Here is a 25,401-nt window from a genome sequence, read left to right on the forward strand (position 1 = left end):
ATCATAATACCAATAGATAACATATATAACCATTAATGCTATCTTCATCATAATATCAATGGAGAACATACATAAACATCACAACCACTAATAACAGAGTCATGTGTCAGGATCCTCAACCTAAGGTCCTCAAAGAATAAAGTGTGGGCCTTAGGGCTAAATAAATGTTAATGTCATATCACTGTTAGTCGACTAGAGCGGGGCACTACATTGATACATAAACTACCTTGTTCCAGCACCACCCCCGTGTTGGCCTGACCATTTGCGAAGTGGTTATTGGCTCGCAACATAGAACAAATTTACCTTTTCAAATTTTTTTAATAAATAAATAATCCTGACCATGATTGAGGAGGATTCATCTTAAAGAAGATTGACGTTCTTGAGGAGCTTCATACATTTTTGTATAATCATCATGGAGTCGCCAACTATAGACAATATTTTGATACCATTAGCCAAACTGATATCGAGACCTTGCCAAAGAGAAAGGGCTTCCGCTTGATTATTTGTCGTGATGTCAAGTCCCCATGCATACTTTATTTCTACTTTTTCTTCGAGGTTAATAGTTACCCCTCCCGCTCCAGCCTCCCCGACTTCAATGTCCTTTTATTAGTCCAATGATAATTTCCACTTAATTTTCAATAGCAATCACATAAACCATTAATTCACATTGGCAATAATTATAGATAGAACATAAACAATAAACTACAGAATACAAGCCAAGGCAAGAGAACACAAAAATATTTCTCAAGCCAGGGAAAATCCCCAATATGGAGAGAAACCTTGATCAATTCTTCTTATTATAAATATCAAATGTTCAACAAAGAGAGAGAAAGTACAATAATACAAAGTCAAATTCAAAATTGACTTTCCAATTAGATGATCCAATACCACTATCCAAAACAGCCCAATCAAATCTGCAATTTTGCCCTCAATCAACAACAGTCAAATTCTACCATAGTCAAAAAGTCAACAATCAAAGTCTAGTCAAACTCTTCCAAAACAATCAACAAATTAGCAGTCAAACTCGATCAACCTGAAGTCAACCCTGTGGTCAAAGAACCCTGCAGTCAATGCTGGTCAAACCCAAAATTCCTCATTTTTTGTGCCAATCAATGAGGCCCACCCAAACAAAATTATTACTCCAAAAATTATAGTCAAAACAAGTCAAGGAGCCTCAATCAATGCCTGTCAAACTTAGCCGAAACAGAAAGTCAATGCCCAGTCAAACTGCCCCCTGAAATCTGCACATGTGAGAAAAATAGGTTGCCTGCAATTTGTATGACCCAATCAGATGAGGAGCGAGAAGATTTGATGAGTTGTGATGATGCCAAATGACGTTTGAGGTCACTCTTATTTATATGCGTTGGAGGAGGGTCAATTTGTCCAACTTGACCTCAAGTCAACCTTAACAAATTGCACGTGGGCTTGACTTCAAAAACATATTTCTACTTATCTGATTTCAGTGAACCTTAGGTCAATTTTGGTCCTCTCGAAAAGAAGAATTCAATGCAATAATTATCTCTATCAAATGAGCTATCCAAAGTGGAATTTGGCCCTACTTGCACAATTTAACAACAAAGCATAGGTGGAGAGCTCTGAAGTAAAGCTCCCTGTGGATCATTGCAAATTTGTTGGCTAGTTGGATGACCAAAAGGGAGAATAATTTTCTCCTATGGGTTAAATTCACTTTTGTTGGGTAATAGTCGCAAGCTCCAAGGCCAAGTGCCATCATTTAGTGCCCAACACTCTTCCTCCAAGGTAGGTACCTCTTCTAATCAAGTAACCAACTCTCACATTGTGTGCACCTAATGAATTAATCAACATGTTGAATAGAGTAACAACTTCCTTGGTAAAAACATCATGCAAACATGCTAACCAATGTCAAACATCCACCCAAACTAGACCATCTATATGTCCATGAAGCATCACCAAGGGGCTAGAAGATATAGTGCTCTCCTAGCAAGGTGAAAATACCTTTGGAATAACTCCAAAAGCTTACATCAGTCACCTATCATGTCACTCTGGCTGACTCTAAATTCCACTACATAATATAGTCATATAGTACAAATATTAACATGTTAACATTTAATATTGGAGCTTTTGGTTTTCTTTGTCAACACCTCATGGAAATAAAAGGGAATTTTGTGTCACCTTAAGAGATTCAAATGATGTGTGCAAGTCTGTCACACAAGTAATCTTACACTAAGTGTTAGCATAATATGAAGTATAAAACTAACATCTGATGCAAGTTCCAACAATAATGTACACATGATGAGAAAAACAAACATATGGTACAACATAAAAATTACTAACCAACAACAATCCAACAGAAGAAGATCTACATCTTATTATTACTTCCTTAAAAGCCAACATAAGTATTTGCTTCAAGCTGTATTGTGCTGGAAGATCATATACTATAGCACATTCAGGAAATCCATCCAACAATAGAACTTGTTCAGCATTTATAGAGAACAAAATGGAATAGCAACACATTACAATTAAGTATGATCCTATTGTGTAGTAGAAATGGAGGCAAAAAACAACAAATTATAAACAGCCGCTTGCAATTTCCTAAAACTAAAAAGATTGACTGACCAATTAGAACCCAAATGTAGGTATGAAAGTGACCCTTGCGTCAGTCCTAAACGTCAGCCTTATGATAGGTCTTCCAAAGAAAATCAAACTATATATCTTTCAGCTGATTTGTCGCGCATATCCTTGTTGGCTACGACTACACAGCTTCATGGTATATTCAAAAGTTAAATCTGATTTTAATCTTTGTAACATAGATATAATATGCAGGAAATGTGGGGCTCCAATGACTTTATGTATCCTTCATTACCTTTGGGGAGAATATCTCGACCACAAAAAGCCACCTGGAAGTTTCTGACAATTTCACGTGTTCTCAGCATTGTGACAATCATTTGCAGGCAGTTAATAGATGTCAAGAAGCAAGAGTGTCCCGCAGCCAACCAACCCCAAACCCACTTTTATTACTCCAGGCAACACTGAACTCATTTCAAACGAAGTAACTATAACCAAAAGCAATGACTTGTATTTAAAATGCTGAATAAAAATAATCAGGTATCTATTTGCAAAACTAGAAGCAAGAAAACATGTAATCATATCTCATAAAGAAAGCATCAGAAGAACCTGTGAAAAAAAATCTAATCAATTATATTAATGAAGAATAATGCTTGATAAGAGCAAAAAAATAAAGGTATGTGGGAAACCTATACCCTCCACTTTCCTAAACACTTAGCCTTCTGATCACCGTGCAAATATAATTTCTTGCTGAAGTACCAAGTGACGATGCACCACTTCTGGCACACTTCTTTTGGGAACCCTCTCAATTCAAACATCTTTTTCAAGACTTTTGCTTCGATGTACAGTCTCACACGGTTTAACCTATAGAATTTGATTTTGAGCTGGCTATCAATTCACCATACCTACCCGCTGAAATGATAAATGATTCACTGCCACAAGAAAATGCTCCATAATGACAAACCGCAATGCTAAAATAATCTGTTGCTGAAGACTCGAGATGAAGATCTTCTACGGGGAACCTTCTCAATTCAACCATCATTTTCAAGACAGTTGCTTCAAGATATAATCTCATGCAGTTTGATTTATAGCATTTGTTTTTTAGGTACTGGCAAAGCTCAATTGCATCCCAATAATGAGAATGGTGCAATCATCGATGCTATGATTTCACCATAATACCAGCTGAAATGCATATCCGAAATCAATTTCATATTTAGACTAATAAAATAGCCAGCCATTGAGCTAAAACATCAATGTGAAACTATTCGGTATTTTGAAAAAGCCATAACTTTGCCAAATATTGATTACACTTTTTATCTCTCCAAGAAATAATGAGACTGCATTTTATTTAAGTGTTCATATCATGACGGATGTCTGTGTCTAAGATGAAAATAACAAGCAATTCAAACCTGCTTTGGATGTTCTTTTTCCTTTCCTTCCACCAAATCTCCTCTACTCACTTAGCAATACTTTGCTGGATGCTCTAAATATTAAAACAGATACTTCATGATCACCATTTTCATACCATTAAAAAGCAAAATACCGGCAATTTGAGTAAGAAGTGAATTCATTTGCTCTGATATCAAAGTAGTAGCCTCAGCCAGATAATTCCCTGCAATCAGAATGACAAAAGCTGTAAGAAAGAAAAATTAGAAGACATAACCACCATATCTGCTTTCTAGATTTGCATACCAAAATTCTAATACAAGTCACTTGGATATGTTAGGCTGAGAAATTGGACTCACTGCAATACACTACCAGGAGCACCTGTACATGGTGGACTGGACAGAGTCCTGCCCAAGCAATGGCAAAGCACAGTTTCGAGACTTATCCTGCACTTCCATTACAAAGCGCAAGTGACCTATAACCAACACATTAAAAGCATGTGAGCAAGTGTTGCTGAGAATGCAGCAGTCACTACAAAACTCTTTCGTGACCACATTCATCAACCCCATGAGACTCATATACCCAAAAAAATGTCACTATAATTTTGAGGGGAGTAAACCTTAGAAATAAGAATATGCACCTAATCATATTTTAAAGTTGCTGGCAACTCCTATTTTACAAGGAAAAAATAGGAAACATAAAATCTCAGTAGAGGATAAGCTAATGGTGGTTCACAAATATTAGCAGCTACCATGTGTACTATATCCTCCATGCTCTTCTATAGCAACTATGATCGATATAAGCTTGAATCCTAAATTATCCATTGCAATTCCCTTTGTTCAAAACAGCGAGAAATAAAGGATTACCACTAGTTTCTTGGGAAATATGTAATTCCAGTGTCTGGACAACAAAAGAGGTGGTCTTGGGTTGATGTGAGGACTCAAGTAATGGTATTGGAAATTAAGTGGATTATTAGGGCTCTTACTAATAATTCAGTTTGGCAGCCACTAATTAGGCATCAAGGACCATCAGCTCAGAAGAATTTCGGCATCAAAGGTTCCTTTTCATTTCCAAGGGTTCTTTGCAATCCTTCTGATTTTAAAGTTGAAGTCTCTGTAGTTTCGAGAAGAATTTGGGAGAACCTGGCAAGTTGTCTCCTGTCAACAAAAATTGAATTCACTAGGCTGTAGAATCACAAAGTTTTCCTGAGGAAAAAAAGATGTGATTCTGGTGAAAGGAATATTTAGCACTTACAACTGAAGCATTCGTATTTGTCATGAAGCACATTCAGGATCAAGCTTCTCCTTACTCCCTCTTGATCATTTAGCAGTGACAGTTTGTGGACACATTCACAGTGGGTTACATGGCCATGATCCTTTTCCAGAGTGTCAGATTTCAGTTTCGAAGGGTTCTAATTACATTGCAGAGTTTTGGGTTTCAAAAATCAGAATTTTTTTGTTTATGTTTTCAGTCATATACTTCAGACAGTCACAGGTTTGTTCATTATTCACTACGAAATCATCAAAAGGGTTGAGTAGTTTCAAAACCTGAGTTAAGATTTTCACTTCATGGGCAGAAAGATAGATCAGGAATATCATCTCTAAAGTCACGATTGGGCATCCCTGTCAGAATAACTACTACATGAAAGTCCAACGGTTAGTTAGGTTTCAGAGCCTAAGTGCTGGGTTTGAGGCACTGGATAATGTAGACCCTGCTTAACTGGTATGGCCATCACATTTTTGTTTCACCTTTAAGAAGGGACTTCAAAACATCATTTTGGATCCTTCAAGGAGGCCTAGTTGAGTTGTTTGGCAAATATGAATCAACTAGAAGAGACACTTGATCAGGGTGTTTAACCATGATGTTGACTGCAAAGCAATTTTTCCACATTAGTTCATGATCATGACATTCTGGGTTTCATAACAGAGATTTTGCAGAGCAGATTGTCAGAAATAAAACACCTTATTTACCTTGGTGATATTCAATGGTTTTGCATAAGTAATAGCGCCTTTGAAGAGACAACTTGTGTGTATTAAAGTCGACATGCACTGAAGTTTCAGTTCATTAGAGAAATTTTGAGGTCTAAAATGGGCCTCCTAAGAAATATTATAAAATAATAGTGAAAATAATAAAATAAAATTAGATTACCTCATCAAGTTTTGGAGGGAAAAAAAGAAAAAACTATTTTTCCAACTTATCTCCATACGATTTTACTCAAATTTCAAGCGGGAGCACTCGTTGGATGCATAATTTAATTTTGCATCCAAGGAGTACCCATGTTGCATACTTTCGATGGACCCTACTACATGAAAAATGTGAAATACATGAAAAAATGTGATTGCAATCATGTTTTTTCATGTAGTAGGGTCCATCGAAGGAAAAAGAGAGATGATGTTTAGGGATTTGCATCTAGAGACATCGTGGCTTTTATTTGTTCTTACTTTTAGACATATTTGAAGCACATTATTTTGGACACAATGATACTTATTGACATAATTTTGATAGCATGGATATTATTATATATATTTTTGGGAGGCACAAGGTTTTGTGATCCCTTTTCTTAAAATACTTTCATAAATTAATAGATAAAATCTATTAGAGGAAGTTCAACAGATGAATTAATTTCTATTGGAATAAAGTTACACTACAACTAGAAAGATTACTTTATTCTTCCATTCATCCCTTTTGAATTCTTTGGGACTAAGTCTATCTTGTTGATAGAAAGGGGTACCTTGAAAGGAAGCGAAGAAAGATAGTTTGGTCATTCCTATTTTTATCATTCAAGGTGATTATTTTGATTTAATTTTATGTTTGTTCCATTCAATGTTAGTTTTTCAGATTGTTCTATGTTGTTTCAATTACTTTAGCCCAAATCAATTCTTCATTTATTAATGCATCCAATTATTAACAATATTTCCAATCATAAACAATGATTGAAGATAAAACAATATATGCAATGATAAAGGAGACATTAACACAACCACAAGAGACACCAGATTGGTCAAATACCACGGAAAAACCCCACTATGGGGGAAAACCCTTTCAAATCTTCTTATTAGATTGCCATAAAATGTATCAGCAGAGAGTACAATGAGCCCAATACACAATACAAATCAAAAGCAGACTTCCAGAATTACTATACAGCAGAGAGAAACCTTCCAACGTTCAGACATTTGCAATCAACTGCGGTCAACTGTCAAACCCTAGCTTAGAACCCTAGTCGCACTCATGAAGATATTTTGTGTTTGGCATTTGGAAAATAGTATTGGATCATCAAACAGGCAAGTCAATTTTGTCTTTGACTTTGCATTATTGTACTCTCTCTCTGTTGAACATTTGATATTTGATAATAAGATGGATTGATCAAGGGTTTTCCCCATCTTGGGGTTTTTCCCTGGCTTGAGCCAAATTCTTGTGTTCTCTTGTCTTGGCTTGTCTTCTGCAGTTTATTGGTTATGCTCTATCTATAGTTACTATCAATTTAAATTAATGGTTTATGTGATTGCTATTGGATATTATCATTGGGCTAATAAAAGGACATTGAAGTAATTGTTGCAAGCATAGAACATACCATTGTTATCTAAAATTAACACGGAATCAGAGCCCAGGTGAGGACAAGCCCAAGAAAGAGAGAAAAGCAATCACTAAGATATCTGTTGGACAGAGATTATTGGACAAGTCTCTATGGCCTCTACATCTTACCTCAAGACTGAGTACAAGATCAATGACAAATCTAACTATCATGTATGGAAGATGACTTTAGACTTGACTATGGAGGAGCATGAAGTATTTGTCTATGTGCAAGGAAAAGTGGTGGAGCCTCCTTCAATGCACCTGCTGTTGCGAAAACAAAGTATAGAAATGGTGAGGTCAAAGCAAAGAAAATTATAATTGACTCCATTCAAAAGCATTTGGTTGCCTATATTTCTGATTTGGGAACATGTAAGGAAATGTATGATAAGTTGGTTGGGATGTTCAAAGTGAAGAATGCTAGTCAAATTCTCTTTCTCAAGAACAAGTTGAAGGATATCAAGATGGATAAAGGGGAGTCTATCCAATCCTAATTTATGAGAATAACTCAAATCAAGAATGACCTACTATCTATTAGAGAGGTTATTGTTGACTGGGAACTCACTCTCATTGTTTTTGGAGCTCTTTCAAGACCATGGGATATATTTGTCACCACCATTCTCAACAATGACTGGATACCTCGTTTTGATGACTTATTGGCTAGATGCACTCAAGAGGAAACAAGAATGACGGAGAGAAAGATGCTAGTCCAAGGAGATAGGGTCAAGGATCTAAGAAGCGATTCAAAGGAAGAGGCAAAGGAAGATGCCACTATTGCAAGGTTTGGTCACTATGCTAGAGAGTGTCCTCACAAGAAAAACCCTCCAAGGAATGACAATAACAACAACAACAATTTCAAAGACAATGGAAATCAAAGGAACAATAGGTATAACAACAAAGGAAAGAGGTAAGCTCCCATTGCTCAATAAGGAAATAGTCAACCTCCCAAGAGGACAAGAGCTGTCAAGTATGATCAAAGTAATGTTGTAGAAAAACAAGATGAGTTCTATCTTATTTCAGCTATATCCACTGCCCCTCCTCCAGATACTGGGATCATTGGTTAATTAATAGTGGAGCCTCAAGGCATTTCACTGGATACAAGGACGCCCTCTCAAATTTAGTTGAGAAGTAAACTAATCTAAATATTATACTTGGAGATAATGCCACCTACCTTGTGAAAGGGATAGGAATTATCACTCTTCACTTCAATTATGGTTGTTGCAAAGAATCTCTTAAGATATCTTCGTGGCACTATCAACTATGGACTAAGAAACATTGCCGAGAATTTGAGGCTACATGGATATTCTGATGTTGACTGGGTTGGCAGTGTGGTGGATAGAAAGAGCACATCAGGATGTTGCTTCTCTTTGGGATCTACTTCAATTTCTTGGATGAGAAAGAAGTAGAAATCGATTGCTCTAAGCACCGCCAAGGCCGAATATATTGCAGCTAGTATGGCCTATTGTGAAGCTATTTGGTTGAGGAAGCTCTTCAATGAGCTATTTGAGCATGTGTTAGATACCACTGTTATCTACTACCAAAATCAAAGCGGGATTCGCTTTTCAAAGAATCTTGTGTTCCACGATCGCTCCAAGCATATTGATATCAATAATCAGATGCCACTTTATCCGAGATATGATACAACAGGGAGCAGTAAGGCTCCAACACATCAAGTCAAATGAACAGGTTGCGGACATCCTCACAAAGCCCTTGGGGAAGGTCAAGTTCTTAGCCTTTCGATGTGAAAAATCCTAGACTCGAAGGAACCCCTGCTGCAGCAAATCTGAATCTACTTCACCGACTTGATTTTTAACATACATTAACCAATTTATTCTTCTAAATACTAAAGCAAATTACTTCTGCAGCCTACACTAATTAAATGTTTGATCTCATGAAACAGAAAACAGAGAAAAGAACAAGATACATAGGACACACTTACTTTTGGACCCAATAGTCCCTAGAAAAACCCAATGCGAGAAAACTAGTGCAGCAGCTCTGAGGGTTTATTATTATGCAGAAGAAATATCTGAATACAACTCTAGGATACTCATCTAACAATCCTTTACATAGAAAATACTGGTGGAAAATTTGAGTTTGTTTTACCTCACTTCACCTGGCATAATTTCGGTTGATCCAACACAAGACTGGCTAACCCCGGTTATTTTTGCGTCACCTCTTCTATTGAAATTTCTAAGTATTACCCATTAGAAATTTTATCTGTATTCTCTGGTTTATTTATCCTATTTGTTAATTATGAACAAGTTATTTAAACATATAAATATCGAAATAAACACAATACAGTCCCAACCATTTACAAATCAATAGCTGAAAGAAATAGCAAACACACAAGTGACACCGTTATTTTTGGACAACTTGTCCCCGGAAAACCCCAACTTGGGAAAACTGGTGTAGCAATTCTGAGCGTTATTTTATTATGCAGTCTATCTGAGTACAACTGGGTGCCAAATTGGCTCACCCGATAGAGAAAATAATCTGGCAGTGATACCTCTCTACTCGGAAGCAGATATTCAAAACATTTGCCCCACAAAACCCTCTCCAACACAACTGAAGCACTGCGTCAGCCTGAAAACCCCCTTCATCAGCTCTTTGAGGCTTTGCGCAACCTCTTTGGCTCTCTGTGCCACTCTAGTAGCGTCCGCGTGGATGACGCAGGCCCTCTTGGCCTTTGGGCTATCTCTGCTAGCCTCTACATGGCTCCCTCTAGCTTCTGCATCTGTCTCTCAGCCTTTGCGTTGGTCTTCTGGAACTATCTTTGCCTCTTTGTCTCGTACTCACTACCCCTCACTGCAAATTGATCATTGATTCAACTTTTCTTAGCAAACCCCACTCTAGAAAATCGAATAATTGATCACTTTGGTGTATCCTCCAACTAACCCTCAAGCCTCCTCTTATACTTTTCTTGTTGGACCCTCAACGGTCGAGATTACATCTCTAATCAACGGCTAAGATTAGATTTGGCTTGATCCATGTCATTTGGAACCTTCTAACCCAGTTTTATATTGATACCCATTAATATTTTATTTTTCCTAAGTTTAGACTTAGGAACTCCATCAAAATTATTAATTATTTTAATATCTCCTAAACCAGGAAGAATCTGCCCAAACCATTTATGGGTCTTGGAGATCTCATGTGCGTTGGCCTCTCCACCAATTTTCATGGCTAAAGCACATCCGATGCTACCCCAAATCAACATCTTATGCCCTCTGCGTCAGCTTTCCCAGTTGTTCCGGTAGTTCCCAGTAATTCTCGACAGTTCCGGCAATTTTGACTTCTGCCCTCTGCATCAACTTTCCCGATAGTTCAGGTTGTTCTCGGCAGTTCCGGCTTCTGCCCTCTGCATCAACTTTCCTAGCTGTTCCCGGCAATTCTGGCTTCTGCCATATGCCTCAACTCTCTCGGCTACTGCAATGCCTCTGCGTCAGCTCTCCTGGCTATTCCAGCAATTCCCGGCAGTTCCAGCTTCTATCCACTGCGTCAGCTTCCTCGGCAGTTCCGATTTCTGCCCTCTACGTCAACATTTTCGGTTGTTTTGGTTGTTCCCGACAGTTCCGACTTCTGCGTGACAGGCATCTTTTCTGCTCTACTGGCTCTCTCTGCCTCTCTATCTGTATTCTCCGGAAAGTCCTCCCAGATTCTCACTACCACTCTGCTGCAAAATGACCACTTCGTTCGAATTTCTCAGCTTCCTAGCCCCAGAAATCGAACTTTAGATCAATTCTCTCTGTGTGTGTGTTTCCAAATGAACCCCAAGCCTCCATTTTATACTTTTCCTATTGAGTCTTCAACAGTCGGGATTAAGTCTCTAATCAATAGCTAAGATTAAGACATGACTTGATTTGCCTTTTAGATCATTCTTACCCATATTTTGATTAATACCCATTAATATTTTAATTTCATTAAGTTTACACTTAGGAACCCTGTTAAAATATTAATTATTTTAATAAAATACAATCTAGGTGGAATTTCCAAACGGTTTCTAGGTTCTTTAGAACTCATGTGCCTTAGCCTCTCCACCAATTTTCAAGGCTAGAGCACATCCGATGCTACCAAAAACTAACATTCCCTCTTAGCGAGGAAATTGCTCTAGCAACAATGTCCCCCTGCATGCTACTCTGTTTCTGAAGAACCTCATTTATGCACCGTTGTTGCCACCAACACTGTGTTGCTATTGTTATTGTACAACTTCCCATGATACTGCCACTGCCACATCTATACTACAACTCCCTCTCAAACGCTACATCTGCTATGCTGCTAGCACTGCCATTGCTAACACTGCATTCATACTACAACTCAGTTACTGAGAGAAGCAACTAAAAAACATCCAAAATTAGTTGAACTTAACTATGTTCAACATAATACAATGAATGTTGGAATCTAACTGCTACTGATTCTGACCCTCTCAATCTTCTACACTACCACTGACTCTTGCACTATGCCAACTGCACTGCTGCCAACCTTGCACTGTGTTGATCGGTCTCTAGTCCCAAGCTACTACATTTGTCCTCCAAACAATCCACTGCTTCATCTGACACTAAGTCCATCTCACTACTTCCTAATATTGGGCTCCCGTAGCAAGGAAGATCCAAGAGGTGGACTCCTCAAGGAACCTGCCCAGTCCTCCCAACTACAGCTCAATATCGCCCCATCTCCCTCCTAGAGATGTGTGGGCACTCATGGCATACTCTTCGTCATCAACCTTCGCAGTTGTAACCTTAGGATCATGCTTCTCGTCCTTATCCTTTTGCTTCAAAAGACACTGAGAGACAAAGTGACCCAACTCACCACATCTGAAACATCACCTTCGAAATGTCCTTCTTCCGCTTCTGTTGTCCCTTCGATGCTAAAGCTACTTTTTCCTCCTCCTTCGTCTTTGAGCCACTCCCACTGCTGCCACTGAGGTTGACCCTCACTAGGTCCCTCCTTAACTCCTCGTGTTGAAGAGTTGCCCACATCTCCTCCCATCAAGGTCGTTTTTCTCTACCCAATATGCTTTTGACAAAAACTAGCCATTCATCCGAGACTCCATTCAGGGCTATCCTCACCATCACGGTTGGCTGAGGAGTGGACACCACTGCAACAAGTTGGTCTCTAGTGTCCTAAACACGTTGAAGATAGAGGTTCACCCCTTCTCCCTTCTGCATCAAAGTCCGCTACAACTTCTTCTCCAAATACATCTTTTGTTGTTCAGAAGAGCCTTCATACAAAGAAGACAAGGCTTCCCACATTTCTTGGGTTGTATCCTTTCCCTGCAAGTGTGAGACCACATGATCTCCAACTCCATCGAGAATCAGCCTCTTTTCCTTCCCCTGCTCGGCCTTGTATTTCTTCTTCTGATCATTGTCAGCAGAAACAACTACAACACTTTTGACGTAGGCCTCGAGATCATATTCCTCCAAGACTGCTAAGATTTTGGTCTTCCATATAACATAGTTGGAGGCTTCGTCCAACCTATCCTAATCTCTGAGCCCATGCGATGCCATCTCACCCAACTTTTGAATGGAATCCTCTAGTCACTGCTTAGCACAGCTGCACAGCAAGTGAGAAATTCGAACTTTCTGGCGGAAATATCTCTGAGGAGAAAATTCCCCTACTATGTGTCTTCTTTTCTAGCGGATTTCTGCCCCGGCAGAAACTGCGCCCTTCTACCACTGTGCTGAGGCTCTGCGTCACTCCCTTTGCCTTTGCAAGCTCATGATTCGGAAATCGTACCTCTCTCGACTCTCAGACAGAGATTTCCTCGGATTAGCTTCCCGGCAAGGGCTGCGCAATCCCTCCAAGGGGATTCAAACTGCTGCCAAGTGCAGCTTTCGGCCTCACTGTTCAACACTGGATCTTCTCTTCTTGTTTCAAAATCAACGCTTCGATACCATGTGAACATGCCTAGACTCAAAGGAACCCCTACTGCATCAAATCTGAATATACTTCACCTACTTGATTTTTAACATACGTTAACCAAGTTATTCTTTTGAATACTGAAGCAAACTACTTCTGTAGCATACACTAAATAAATGTCTGATCTCATGAAACGAAAAACAAAGCAAAGAACAAGATACATAGGACACACTTATTTTTGGACACAATAGTCCCCAAACAAACCCAATGTGGGAAAACTAGTGCAACAACTCTAAGGGTTTATTATTATGCAGGAGAAATATCTGAATACAACTCTAGGATGCTCATCTAGCAATCCTTTACACATAAAATATTGGTGGAAAATCTGAGTGAGTTTTACCTCACTTCACCCGGCGAAATTTCAGCTGATCCGACACAAGACTGGCTAACCCTGGCTATTTTTGCGTCAGCTTTCGAGGCAGTTACGACAGTTCCCAACAGTTCCTGTTGTTCCCGGCAATTCCGACTTCTGCCCTCTGCGTCAACTTTCCCGACTGTTCTGGCAATTCCTAGTTGTTCCGGTTATTCTCGTCAGTTCGATCTTTTTCCCTCTGCATCATCTTTCCCAGTTGTTCCAACAATTCTCGAAAGTTCTAGTTGTTCCCGACAGTTCCGACTTCTGCCCTCCGCGTCAACTCTCCCGACTACTGCATTGCCTCTGTGTCAACTCTCCTAGTTGTTCCGGCAATTCCGGCTTCTACCTTCTGAAAATTCTATCACTGCAGCATCTAATTTACTTTGCCTACTTATTTTCCAATAAGTTATTTATGAAATTCCTTCAATAAACATTAAAATAAATTATGTTGCAGATATCACACCATAATACAGAAACAAACACATGCACAAGAATCAACACATCAATACAGATATTTTGGACAACAGTCCCTGGAAAAACCCAATGTGGGAAAACCGGTGCAGCAAGGGAGGATTTTTATTATTAAGCAATTCTTCAATACAACAGGGTGCCAAACTAGCTTACCCAACAGAGAGAAAAATTCTCCAACACTTCTCCCAGTCCCAGCGTCAGCCTGACTGACCTCTGCGCAGCTCCCAGACACTGCATCAACCCCTGCTTCTCTGCGTCAACCCTCGGCCTCTCTGCGTCACCCACGCATGCCCTCTACTGCGCAGTCTGCTGCTGCCTCTGCGTCTGCCTCTCCTGCCTCTGTGCTGGTCTCCTGGTGCTGATCACGACTCTCTGGTTCGTACTTGCTACCTCCTGATGCTCTCCAGACCACTAGTTCGAATTTCTCAACTAACCCTGCTCCAGAAATCGAACTAACAGGTCTCCCTCAGTGTGTTCTCCAACTGACCCTCAAGCGTCTTCTTATACTTTTCTTGTTGGTCCTTCAACGGCCGAGATTAAATCTCTAATCAACGGCTAAGATTAGATTTTGCTTGATCCATGACTTTTGGAATCTTCTAACCCAATTTTATATTAATACCCATTAATATTTTATTTTTCCTAAGTTTAGACTTAGGAACTCCATTAAAAATATTAATTATTTAATATCTTCCAAACCAGTTAGAATCTACCCAAACCAATTCTGGGTCTTGGAGATCTCATGTGCTTTTGTCTTTCTACCAATTTTCATGGCTAGAGCACATCCGATTCTACCCCAAATCAACACTCCCTCTTAGCGAGAACTGTGCTCTAGTAATACTCCACACTGAGCATTACTCTGATCATATAGCATCGGTACCTGTGTTGATGCTAAGCCTCCTGCCCAACATCCTCTGCACTGTTACATCCTGTACTGTTGCCCATGGCTCTATCACTGCCATTGCTACATCTGTACTGCAGCTCCCTCTGCATCCGCGCTACTGGTGGTCCTTCTTCCCAACACTGCATCTGCACTGCAACATCATACCCATTTCTGCTACTGAAATGGATTCTTTATCATCCCCATCTTCTCCCTGAAATAATCAAACTTTGTTCTTCCAAGAGCCTTGGTAAGGATGTCTGCCACCTGTTCTCCTGTAGGAGTGTAGCTCAACTGTACAACACCTTATTGGACACAGTCTCTGACAAAGTGACATCGAATATCAATACGCTTTGACCAATCATGAAATACTAGATTCTCAGAGAGTTTGATGGAACTCTGATTATCGCACGTGATTCTGGTCGCCTCCATTTTTCCTCTAAATAGGTTCACAAGCAGTTTTCTAAGCCATATGGCCTCACACAAAGCTGTGCTTGTCGCCATATATTTTGCCTCAGATGAGCTCAGAGCCACGGACTTCTGTTTCCTACTGCACCAGGAAGTCATTCTTGATCCAATGTTGAAACAGTACCGAGAGGTACTTTTCCAATCCATTGAACTTCCTGCCCAATCTGCATCAACAAATCCACTCAATCTGATATCCTTACTCCTCGTGTATAAGAGTCCATAATCGGTTGTTCCTTGTAAATACCTGAGAACATGTTTAGTTGTTGCCCAATGCGCCCTCTTTGGTTCACCATGAACGGACTGAAGGTGTTGACAGCATAGCAAATGTTTGGCCTGGTATTGACTAGATACATCAGGGACCCTATGAGCTGCCTGTATAAGGTGGGATCAACATCCTTGTCTTCTAATGCATCAACCTTCTTCCAGTTGGTAATCATTGGAGTAGCCATGGGTCTGCAGTCCTCTATCCTGAATCTTTTCAAAATTTCTGTAGCATACCTCTCTTGCCCAAGAAAGATCTCTCCCTTCTGCTGCCAAACTTCCAACCCTAGGAAATAATGCATTCGTCCCAAATCCTTCATATCGAATTCTATGGCTAGATTTTTCTTGTAGTCCCCAATGAGCCTAGATGATCCTGTCAGAAAGAGATCATCCACATATAATACTAAGATTAGCAGCCCATTCTCTACAACCAAATAGTAGAGATTTGGATCCGCACCACTCTTGACAAATCCCATCTTCTGCAAGTAGCCATCGATTCGACCATACCATGCACTAGGTGCCTATTTTAGCCCATACAAGGCTTTCTTCAACCTGCATACATGAGACTTCTTCTCATGTGTTTCAAATCCCTCTGGTTGTTCAATGTATACCTCTTCTTCTATTACCCCATTCAGAAACGTCGTTTTCACATCCATCTGATGAATCTTCCACCCCATCTGTGCTACAAGAGATATCACAGTCCTAATAGATGTATACCTGGCTACCAGGGCAAAGGTCTCCTCATAGTCAATTCCTTCCTTCTTAGCATACCCCTTAGCCACAAACCTGGCCTTATATTTCTCAACACTGCCGTCTGCATCGTATTTGATCTTGTAGATCCATCTCGAACCTACCACTAAACTGTCTTGAGGCCTTGGTACTACCTCCCAGACATCGTTCACCATTATGGAGTTGTACTCTACCATCGCGTCTAGCCAAACCTAATGTTGAGTTGCCTCCTGGAAACTAGCAGGCTCCCCATCCTGAGCTACTAATTCCTGATATCTATCTAGCTGTTTTCACTCCCTCTTATTGTTTCTTGGCAAAACAATGATGGCCTCTGCATCTCGCAAAATCTGACAAAGCTCCCTGCTAGTTCTTCCTCTCCCAGCAGGTGCTTTTGTTAACTCCTCCTCATCTTGTGAATCTTCCTGACTCAAGGAAGAATTCTTTACTTCTGTTGGTTGAAGAGGTTTAACCAACAACTCCTCTTTTGACTGCTCCTCAGAAGGCATCTCACGAGATTTTCTAAAGGACCTGTCCTCAATGAACTTCACATCGCATCGAACCACTACCTTCCTGCTCCCTAGAAGATAGATTCTGTATGCCTTAGTGTTCTCGCTATATCCCACCAGATATCCCTTTTCCGCAGTTTGATCCAGCTTTTTCCTCTTTTCCTCAGGTACGTGGCAATATGCTAAACTCCCAAATATCTTGAAATCACTGACTTCAGGCGTCTTCCCTGTGAAAACTTTCTTTGGAGTAATCTTGCCCAATGCTCGATGAGGAGTCCTGTTCTGAACATAGATTGTTGTGTTGCATGCTTCCGCCCACAGGAATTTTGGCATATCCTGATCATACATCATGGCCCTAGCTGCTTACAATAGCCCTGTTCTTCCTTTCTGCTACTCCATTCTGCTCCAGATTATAGGGAGTTGTCCACTCTCTTCTGATTACCTCCTTAGCGTAAAAATCAGTGAGGTCCTTATCGACATACTCTCCACCATTATCTAAGTGCAAAAATTTTATTTTCTTCCCAGTTAGATTCTCCACCAGAGCCTTGAACTCTTTGAATTGACAAAAAACCTCGTCCTTGGCTTTCAAAAAATAAATCCAAGTTTTCCTTGAGTGGTCATCAATGAAGGTAAGGAAGTACATGGCACCACTAAGAACTTTGGTGGACATAGGTCTGCAGATATCTGAGTGTATCAATCCTGGTACACTCTTGGCCCTGTTTTTACTTCTAGGAAATGCTACCTTGGCATACTTTCCTAGAGCACATCCTCTGTATACATCATCTTTGTAGGAATTTACAGGGTAAGTTCCTCAGACAAAACACCAAAGGACACCGCTCACAAATAGATCACAAATCAATACACCAGTATTCTTGACGTGGTTAAAACCCTCAAAGAGGGAAACAGTGCACAGCGTGAGCCAACGCAAACACTTCAGGCAATTTATTAATAAAAGAATGAAAATTTACATAAGCTTCTCTCATGAACGGTTACCCTACAAATGACCCTCCATGCTCTTTAAATAGAGATCATGGACCAATCGGGTGTTAAGCCACGGATCAAGTGTCGGTAATACTAAGGAGAGAATGAACCGTTGGATCACTACATATCATGACCGTCAAATTGTAAGTTACAAAAGTACATAGTAAAGAAACACACTTTACCTAACTCTACACTAGACCAAGTTATACTTAACTATTTCCTATATGTCGGAATATCCTAACAATCTCGTTCCCTACTAAGATCAGAAACTCCTGTTACAGTGCTCCTGAGTATTCTCAGAGCCCCATGGTGCAAGTGTCCCATTCTTTTGTGCCATAGTTCGTTCAAGTCCTTGTCTCCATGACTGCCTATTAGTGCCATTGGTGATTCTAGCTGTAATCTATACAACCTGTTACTTTTGATCCCAATCTGCACTTTCTTTTTCCAGCGCAGGTGTTTGACGTATACTTTCTCCTTGATGAAGAAGACGTCATAGCCCTTGTCTTGAAAGTGCGACGTGGAAAGTAAGTTCATCACCAATCCTGGTACATGTAATACATTGGAGGCACAGAACTGTTCTCCCAATTCTGTTTGAAAAACTATGGTACCCCTCCCTACTAGAGTACACTTTGCTTTGTTCCCCATGGTGATCTGAAAGTTCATCTTCTCCTCTCGATAATCTGAGAAACATTCCCTTATTCTCGTCATATGCCAAGAGGCTCCATTGTCTATATACCATACCTATGATGATGCAGAACTAGTCATACAAGCCACTTCTTCTTCCAGCTTGGAAGCCAACATAGAGAAATTAAAATCACTCTCTTTTGCAATTTTCTGAAAATCTGTGCGAGTCACCTGACGTGGATGCCTCCGCATCATGGTCTCGACCCATAATTGATTTTCCCTTCCTGTCTCTAATTACTCGCTCTGATACCATTAACTAGAGCACATCCAATGCTACCAAAAACTAACATCCGAGACAACCTTGGAGTCGTGGAAGGACCCTCCCATGAGGGTGTTGGACATTGAGCTCTAGGAGATCCTAGGGGCCTGAGTTACTTCTTAGAGCTATGTGCGACCATAGGGTGAAAGGTTCACCTTCCCCTGTGATACCCATGATGATATATGTGAGCATAGGGTGAATGGTTCACCTTCCCCTAAGTCTGATGATAGATGCATAGAATGAGTGGTTCACCTTTTCCTATGGCATATGAGCAAGATGAAGGGTTCACCTTCTCCTGCGGATTCCCCAACATACATCCTACCCTTGCAATCTGGGACTCTTGGGAAATGCCTCTCATTTGGCCAATGAGTGGAAAAGTGGTTAAGGACCATAGCACTACAGATGGATGCATCATGTATTGTCGTACTCCATATGTCTAGGATGCATGATGTTCAATAAGTTGATTGCTCAATCAAGTTTGATTGGGGTTCTACCCCTGGTTATCTGGACTGAATTTTGTCAGTGGAGAGTGGTAAGGTCTTGTGACACTCTCGATTGTTCCTTCTTAATATCTGTATCAATCTTCAGCAGAGACGAGACGAGATGAAGAGATAGTACATGATGATCCGGATGGCATGATGGTGGATGGATATTGGCAGGTGGGATTCTCAGTAGTTGAGAGGAAGTCTTAAAATGTGCAACTAGGTACAAATTCCACTTTGGGCAACTCATTTGAGGAAGTTGATTATTGGATTGAATTCCTCCTTTTGTGAGGACCAAAATTGACCTAAATTTGGACAAGGAGAAACATGTTTTTGAAGTCAAGCCCATACATGTGCAATTTGTCAAGGTCAACATGGGGTCCATTTGGACAAATTGACCCTCTTCCATCATGTATAAATAGAAGAGACCTCCAAACTCATTTGGCACATACACAACACATCATTCTTCTCTCTCCTCATTTGATTGGGTCGTACAAATCATAGGTAGCCTGTTTCATCTCACACGTCCAAGCTTTTGGAGGGCAATTTGACTGGGCATTGACTTTTTGTTTCAGCCAAATTTGACCAGCATTGACCAAGGCTACTTTGACCTATTTTCGCTGTGATTTTTGGAAGATTAATTTTGTTTAACCAGGACACATTTTTTTGGCACAATTTACGAGGAATTCTGGGCAGGTTGAACTGCGTTGATTGCAGGCATAAAGTGACTATTTGACCGTAGAGTTGAACTTTTGTTTAATTGGCCTTGATTGCTCCAAAGTTGATTGTTTCACCATTGTTTGACCTCCAAAGAACGCTGAGCTACTTTGACTTTGACCAAGCTCAAGAGGGATTGTTTTGTTGTTGCGTTGACCACCATTGACCATTGATTAGGGCAGCTTGACTGTTGTTGACAAAGTGCAGAAATTACAGATTTGACTGCGCTCTTTGTTTGGTTGGACATTGGTATTGGATCCTCAAATAGGCAAGTCAATTTTGTCTTTGACTTTGCTTTATTGTAATCTCTCTTCTGAACATTTGATATTTGATAATAAGAAGGATTGATCAAGGGTTTTCCCCATCTTGGGGTTTTTTCCTGGCTTGAGCCAAATTCTTATGTTCTCTTCTTTTGGCTTGTCTTCTATGGTTTATTGTTTATGTTCTATCTACAGTTACTGTCAATGTGAATTAATGATTCATGTGATTTCTATTGGAAATTAATTAGAAATTATCATTGGGTTAATAAAAGGGCAATGAAGTGTCAAGTCCCACTAGCATAACCGGTTGAGGATGGGTTTGTTAGCAAGGCAACACAGGATCAAACCTCACGGGGGTGGTTGTGCCTATGCTAGGGGGAGGAGACATGCTAAAAAATCCAATCCACTTACGGTTGGTGTGGCCCAGGCCGGGTGTGATCCTCGGGTGACTTTGACGGATTAGATGCCCCTGCATCGTGGTTTCTCAAGCCACAAGTCAAGCCTAGAGGATCACAGACAACTTGACAAACCAAAAAAATAAAAGGACATTGAAGTAATTGTTGCAAGCATATAAAATGCCATTATTATCTAAAATTAACAGAAACTTAGTGAAAATCTTATGCAAGGATATTTTAGAGCCATAAAACATCACAAAACCTTGGCAAAATGTTCATTAAACCCTTTCTCATCAACAAGAACAAGATGTAAAAATATAACTAACATTACAATAGCACATATCATCAAAGAACCACCAATAGTCATCCAAGAGAGAGAACCATCCATGAAAAATCCCCCATAAAAAGTTTGTTACACCAATGATCCATAGCACACAAAAAAGGAGAGACCAATTAGCTAGTGCAAGTTATCTCCAAGTGTGACAATGAATCAAAGAAAGGAATCAACCTCATATTTATAAAATCCTAGGTAGGTAGATTTCCATTAATTAGAGTTTAGGAAGCCCTAAAATTTGGATATTTATAGCTTGGGAAGGTGCTTCTACATAGCCTAGGTGTCAAGCATGCTTTAGATGTCCAAAATTCTCTTTAGGTACTTGCTCATGAGTAAGTGATTAATATGATTTCTTTCTTAAGTCTTAGGAAGAGTACACTGATTAATTTAATTGATTAACATTGGCTATTGGGCTAAGTTTCTAAGGATAAATAATTTAATTATTTAGAATAGATTAAATCAACCTCTATCATTGATCCAAGTGGGATAGAAATTATCCCTAGCCGTTTATCACTTGGGAGAATGGGGGTTAAGGATTGAGCTCAATATGAAATTATAAAAGAACCCTAAGAGAGAGGATGAAGACACATCAAATCATTTGAGAGTGTGATTTTTCTCAAGAGTGAGACTCGAGACTAAAGAGAGCAAAAAGGTGTACAACGAGGTGATTTTGAGAGAAGGAAGATGAGGCTGAGTTTGGGGAAAGAGAGAGGGGGTTGACATTTGGAGGAGGCCAAATCCGTGAGGGGCCAAGATTTTCCAACTAGGTTTGTGCACGGTTAAAAGAGAGATTCAATGCACAAGGGGCCATACAAAACAAGGAAGGGAAAACCAATTTACAAGTAGAGAAGCCAAAAACTTTTAGGGTTGAGAATTTCCAACGGGTTAAAATCTTTAGGAGGCCAAATTTTCCAAGGGAATGAAAAACCAAGTTCTATTGTGTTGTATTTTCCATGAATTCTCTAAGGGTCATTTTCTTTATTAGGGGAGCCCTAATTTTCCTTAGTTAATTAAAAGTGAAGGAGGAATTGCTGGGAAAAAATTTCTATTGTTTTTGTGGCTAGTTTTGTTTTTATTTCCACTGCAAATTTTATTTGTGAAGTTAAAATACCAGTGTATTTGTATTCAACAACAAAAAAAAAGTTTATAGGGTGAAATAAATTATGGGTATAAAAATGATTGTTGAGAAAAATAAATCAAACCTGGCATTAAAAATTAACATAAAATACAACTAATCTATCATACAAGTGTTCAGAAATATAGGGCATTAGGATTAGCAGATTTCTCTTTGATGATAACTGTTGTGAATGTTTTTTACTTCTTTAGATTAGAATCTTTTCTTTAGTTAGATTATTATAGTATTCTTCTTCATCAAACAACTACCAAAGCATAAACAATAAAGACACGAGACACAAAATGTAGTTGATCAACCAAGGCCAAAACCTCCCCAACTTGAGAGGAAAGCCTAAAACGAATTCTTCTTCTTATAGAGACTTCAATTGACGAATACCAAGACCAAGACCCTTGACACAACAAACTCTCCAAGACCAAGTCACAAGATCCTTCTTCTCTGCTTCTTCTTCTTGCCCAAGTCAACAAAAGTCAAATTGCCTTCATGCACTACAATTCTCGGCTACCCTAAAATTTTGATTCCTTTCCATAGACCTGCAATTTGTACCTCTGCAATTTCTCACGTGGGAGGTGAGGGAGAGGCTAGGGCTGCATTCCTCCTTCGCTTTACTTGAAGACTTCTCTTGGTGATCTCGGCTAGCAAGGATGTTGGAATCAAGACCCTTTTGATGACTTTCTTAAGAATCGATATGTTACCACTGCATAAACCCTAGTTTTTGGCACACGTGCAAGGAGACTAACACAAAAACAGTGCCAAAGATCTTTTCTCCTCTTCTCTTCCTTCTCGCTGGTTAGGAGGTTGTTCTTCTTGTTATTTTCGTGCTTCTTATCTTGTCATGGATACTTTACCAAATTATATCCTAGGTGAGGCCGAGTTGTCATATATATAGTGGTTTGTTCATCAAAATACGCTGACTTCTCCTTGTGACAAGGCCGACATGCCTTTTCTAGAATCTTCCTTAGGCCAAATTCAAGGATAACTTGTGACATGGTCTTGGAGGGTTAACAAATTTTCTTTTACAATGAATTACATGCCCAAATGGGTCTTCAATCCTTGACATTGACTTTACTAGACTTTATGACTTGATGACCAATCTAATAGCTCACAATGGGAGCTTCAACTAAAAATAAAATTCCTTGATCATGAAACCCATGATTCAAGCATTACAAAAATAATTTTATTTTCTTCTTTACATCAATTACATAAAATCATAATTACAAAAGTCATTATGAAGACCGAACCTTGTTACATTTTTCAACACTCCCTCTTAACTAGGGAGGTATTCATAATCCATACAAGGTACTTTGACATTCTCAATTTGAAGAATTCTTATAAAAAGAGTCGGATTGGTAACCCATTTGTATAGCATCATATCATCCAACATTGTCACATAGCAAGGGCTTGACTAACAGCTCTATCCCTCCACAAGATCAGAGCACAATGCTAGCGATACCAATGATTTATAGACGCCCTCATCATTGTCTCTCTCGAAACATACCCTACTCGAGTTCTCTCAAAGTATGTTCCACCAGGACTATTCTTATCTTGGATTCCCGATCCTCAAAGAATATTGGTCCTCCACAACGTACTCTTATCTTGGATGCCCCACCACATCCTCAAAGAGTATTGAATTTTAGATGTTTACCCAATCCTCCATTCTATCTTCTCAAGTGAAGACAAGAATGATGTGTTTATATCTCCTCATGGCCTTCACTAAGACTTATGGTTGTTAGTCCTAGTCTAGTGCATGACACATGAAGTAGAGAACCATATCTGTCACTCCCTCTTAACCAGGGATGACCAACCCATTCCATAAAAGGAATGTACCAAGCTCTCTCTTAATCAGGGACTTGTCCAAGCTCCCTCTCAACCAGGGACTTACTTCTAGAAGCTCTTTAGGTGGGGATCATGGGACAACCAACTACTTGTAGAACTCCTACCTTCGATGTCATGAATTTCTTCTTTGTCATAGAGTCTACATCTTTCACAACTTCTTCGTAGGGCAATAGACCATCCATCACTTTCATCCATCAATCAGTCATGTCATTATTCCTTTCATTGGAAAGTGATCCATTAGTCCATATCTGGTCTTCCTTCATGCCATGTTGCCTTCTTCATGCCATGTTTCCTTAAGGATCTTTCATCCTGCTATATGGGCATCAATTGCGGAAGACATCCACAACTCTTTCCTTGGCAGCCCTGCATAAGCCCATCTAGATATTATTTAAAATAAGAAATGAACATTAAATAAAAGTTACCTTTGTGATGGTCTTTCATCATGACATCTTCCTATGAGCATCAGCATCCTGCATACATATTGACACATCTCCAAAAGATATATGTTGTCAAGGGTCTCTTTCTTTTTCAGACTTCATCAGGGTCTTCATATCTTTCATGGAGATATCATAGTCAAATATTTCAGTCCTTGGATGTTGATTGCCTCTTCCATAGTTGCATATTTCATGATCTCTTCCTTTCTTTCTTCACACATTTCTTTTCCAGGAACTTCCAATCAGAGTTCCTCCAATTTTAGTCAACCACCTCATATTTCATATGAGGACATATTATGTTGATTTCATCTAGTCAATATGTGACCCATGCCTTCCTGCATCCTTTCAAAAGAGGAGATCCTATCTTTTGATCATGCTCTTGAGATAGAGCATTTATCCATGTTACCTGCAACCATATGACATGACTCTATTTTATCAAATACAAGCATACATACCTCATTATCCTTTTAGGTCATCTATACTTCTTTCAGCAGCTTCCTTGATTGAAAGAACTTCAATTCCTTGATTTGGTTCACTTCTTTCGACATCATACCATCATTCCATGAATCCCATACAAGTTGGAATCCCCGGCGAGACACTTACTTCTTCTAGTAGGTGAACCTTCCAATGAAGATTCCAATGGAGGATCTTGAAATGCTCCTTTTGAATGATGTATGATGAGCTCTATGCTAGATGACTTTCTTTTTCCCATAAGTACTATGAGGTTACCAAGAGCTACATCTTTCTATAGATGACAACCATAGACTTCTATTTCAGCTATCTTTCATGCTTCTTTATGATGATGTC

At 39.5% G+C, this 25,401-nt stretch overlaps 1 protein-coding gene across 4 annotated transcripts in view; it reads right to left on the reverse strand.

Moving 5' to 3' along the window:
• Nucleotides 1-3,387: 3,387 nt before the first annotated feature.
• Nucleotides 3,388-25,401, reverse strand: part of LOC149195477 (uncharacterized) — a 167,885-nt gene continuing 145,871 nt past the window's right edge. For 2 of the 4 annotated variants that reach the window (XM_089405331.1, XM_089405328.1), the window contains exons 12-13: nt 4,290-4,405; nt 3,388-4,156 (exon numbers count right to left, since the gene is read on the reverse strand). The gene's annotated coding sequence lies outside the window, so the exon portion shown is untranslated. The remainder of the gene's footprint in view (nt 4,157-4,289; nt 4,406-25,401) is intronic. The other 2 variants (XM_089405329.1, XM_089405330.1) reach the window with 2 other exon arrangements.

Source organism: Pinus tabuliformis, chromosome 2_2 (genome assembly GCF_031772625.1).
Source record: "Pinus tabuliformis cultivar Carrire ecotype Pingquan chromosome 2_2, CPIR1, whole genome shotgun sequence".
In the NCBI taxonomy this organism is placed as follows: Eukaryota; Viridiplantae; Streptophyta; class Pinopsida; order Pinales; family Pinaceae; genus Pinus; species Pinus tabuliformis.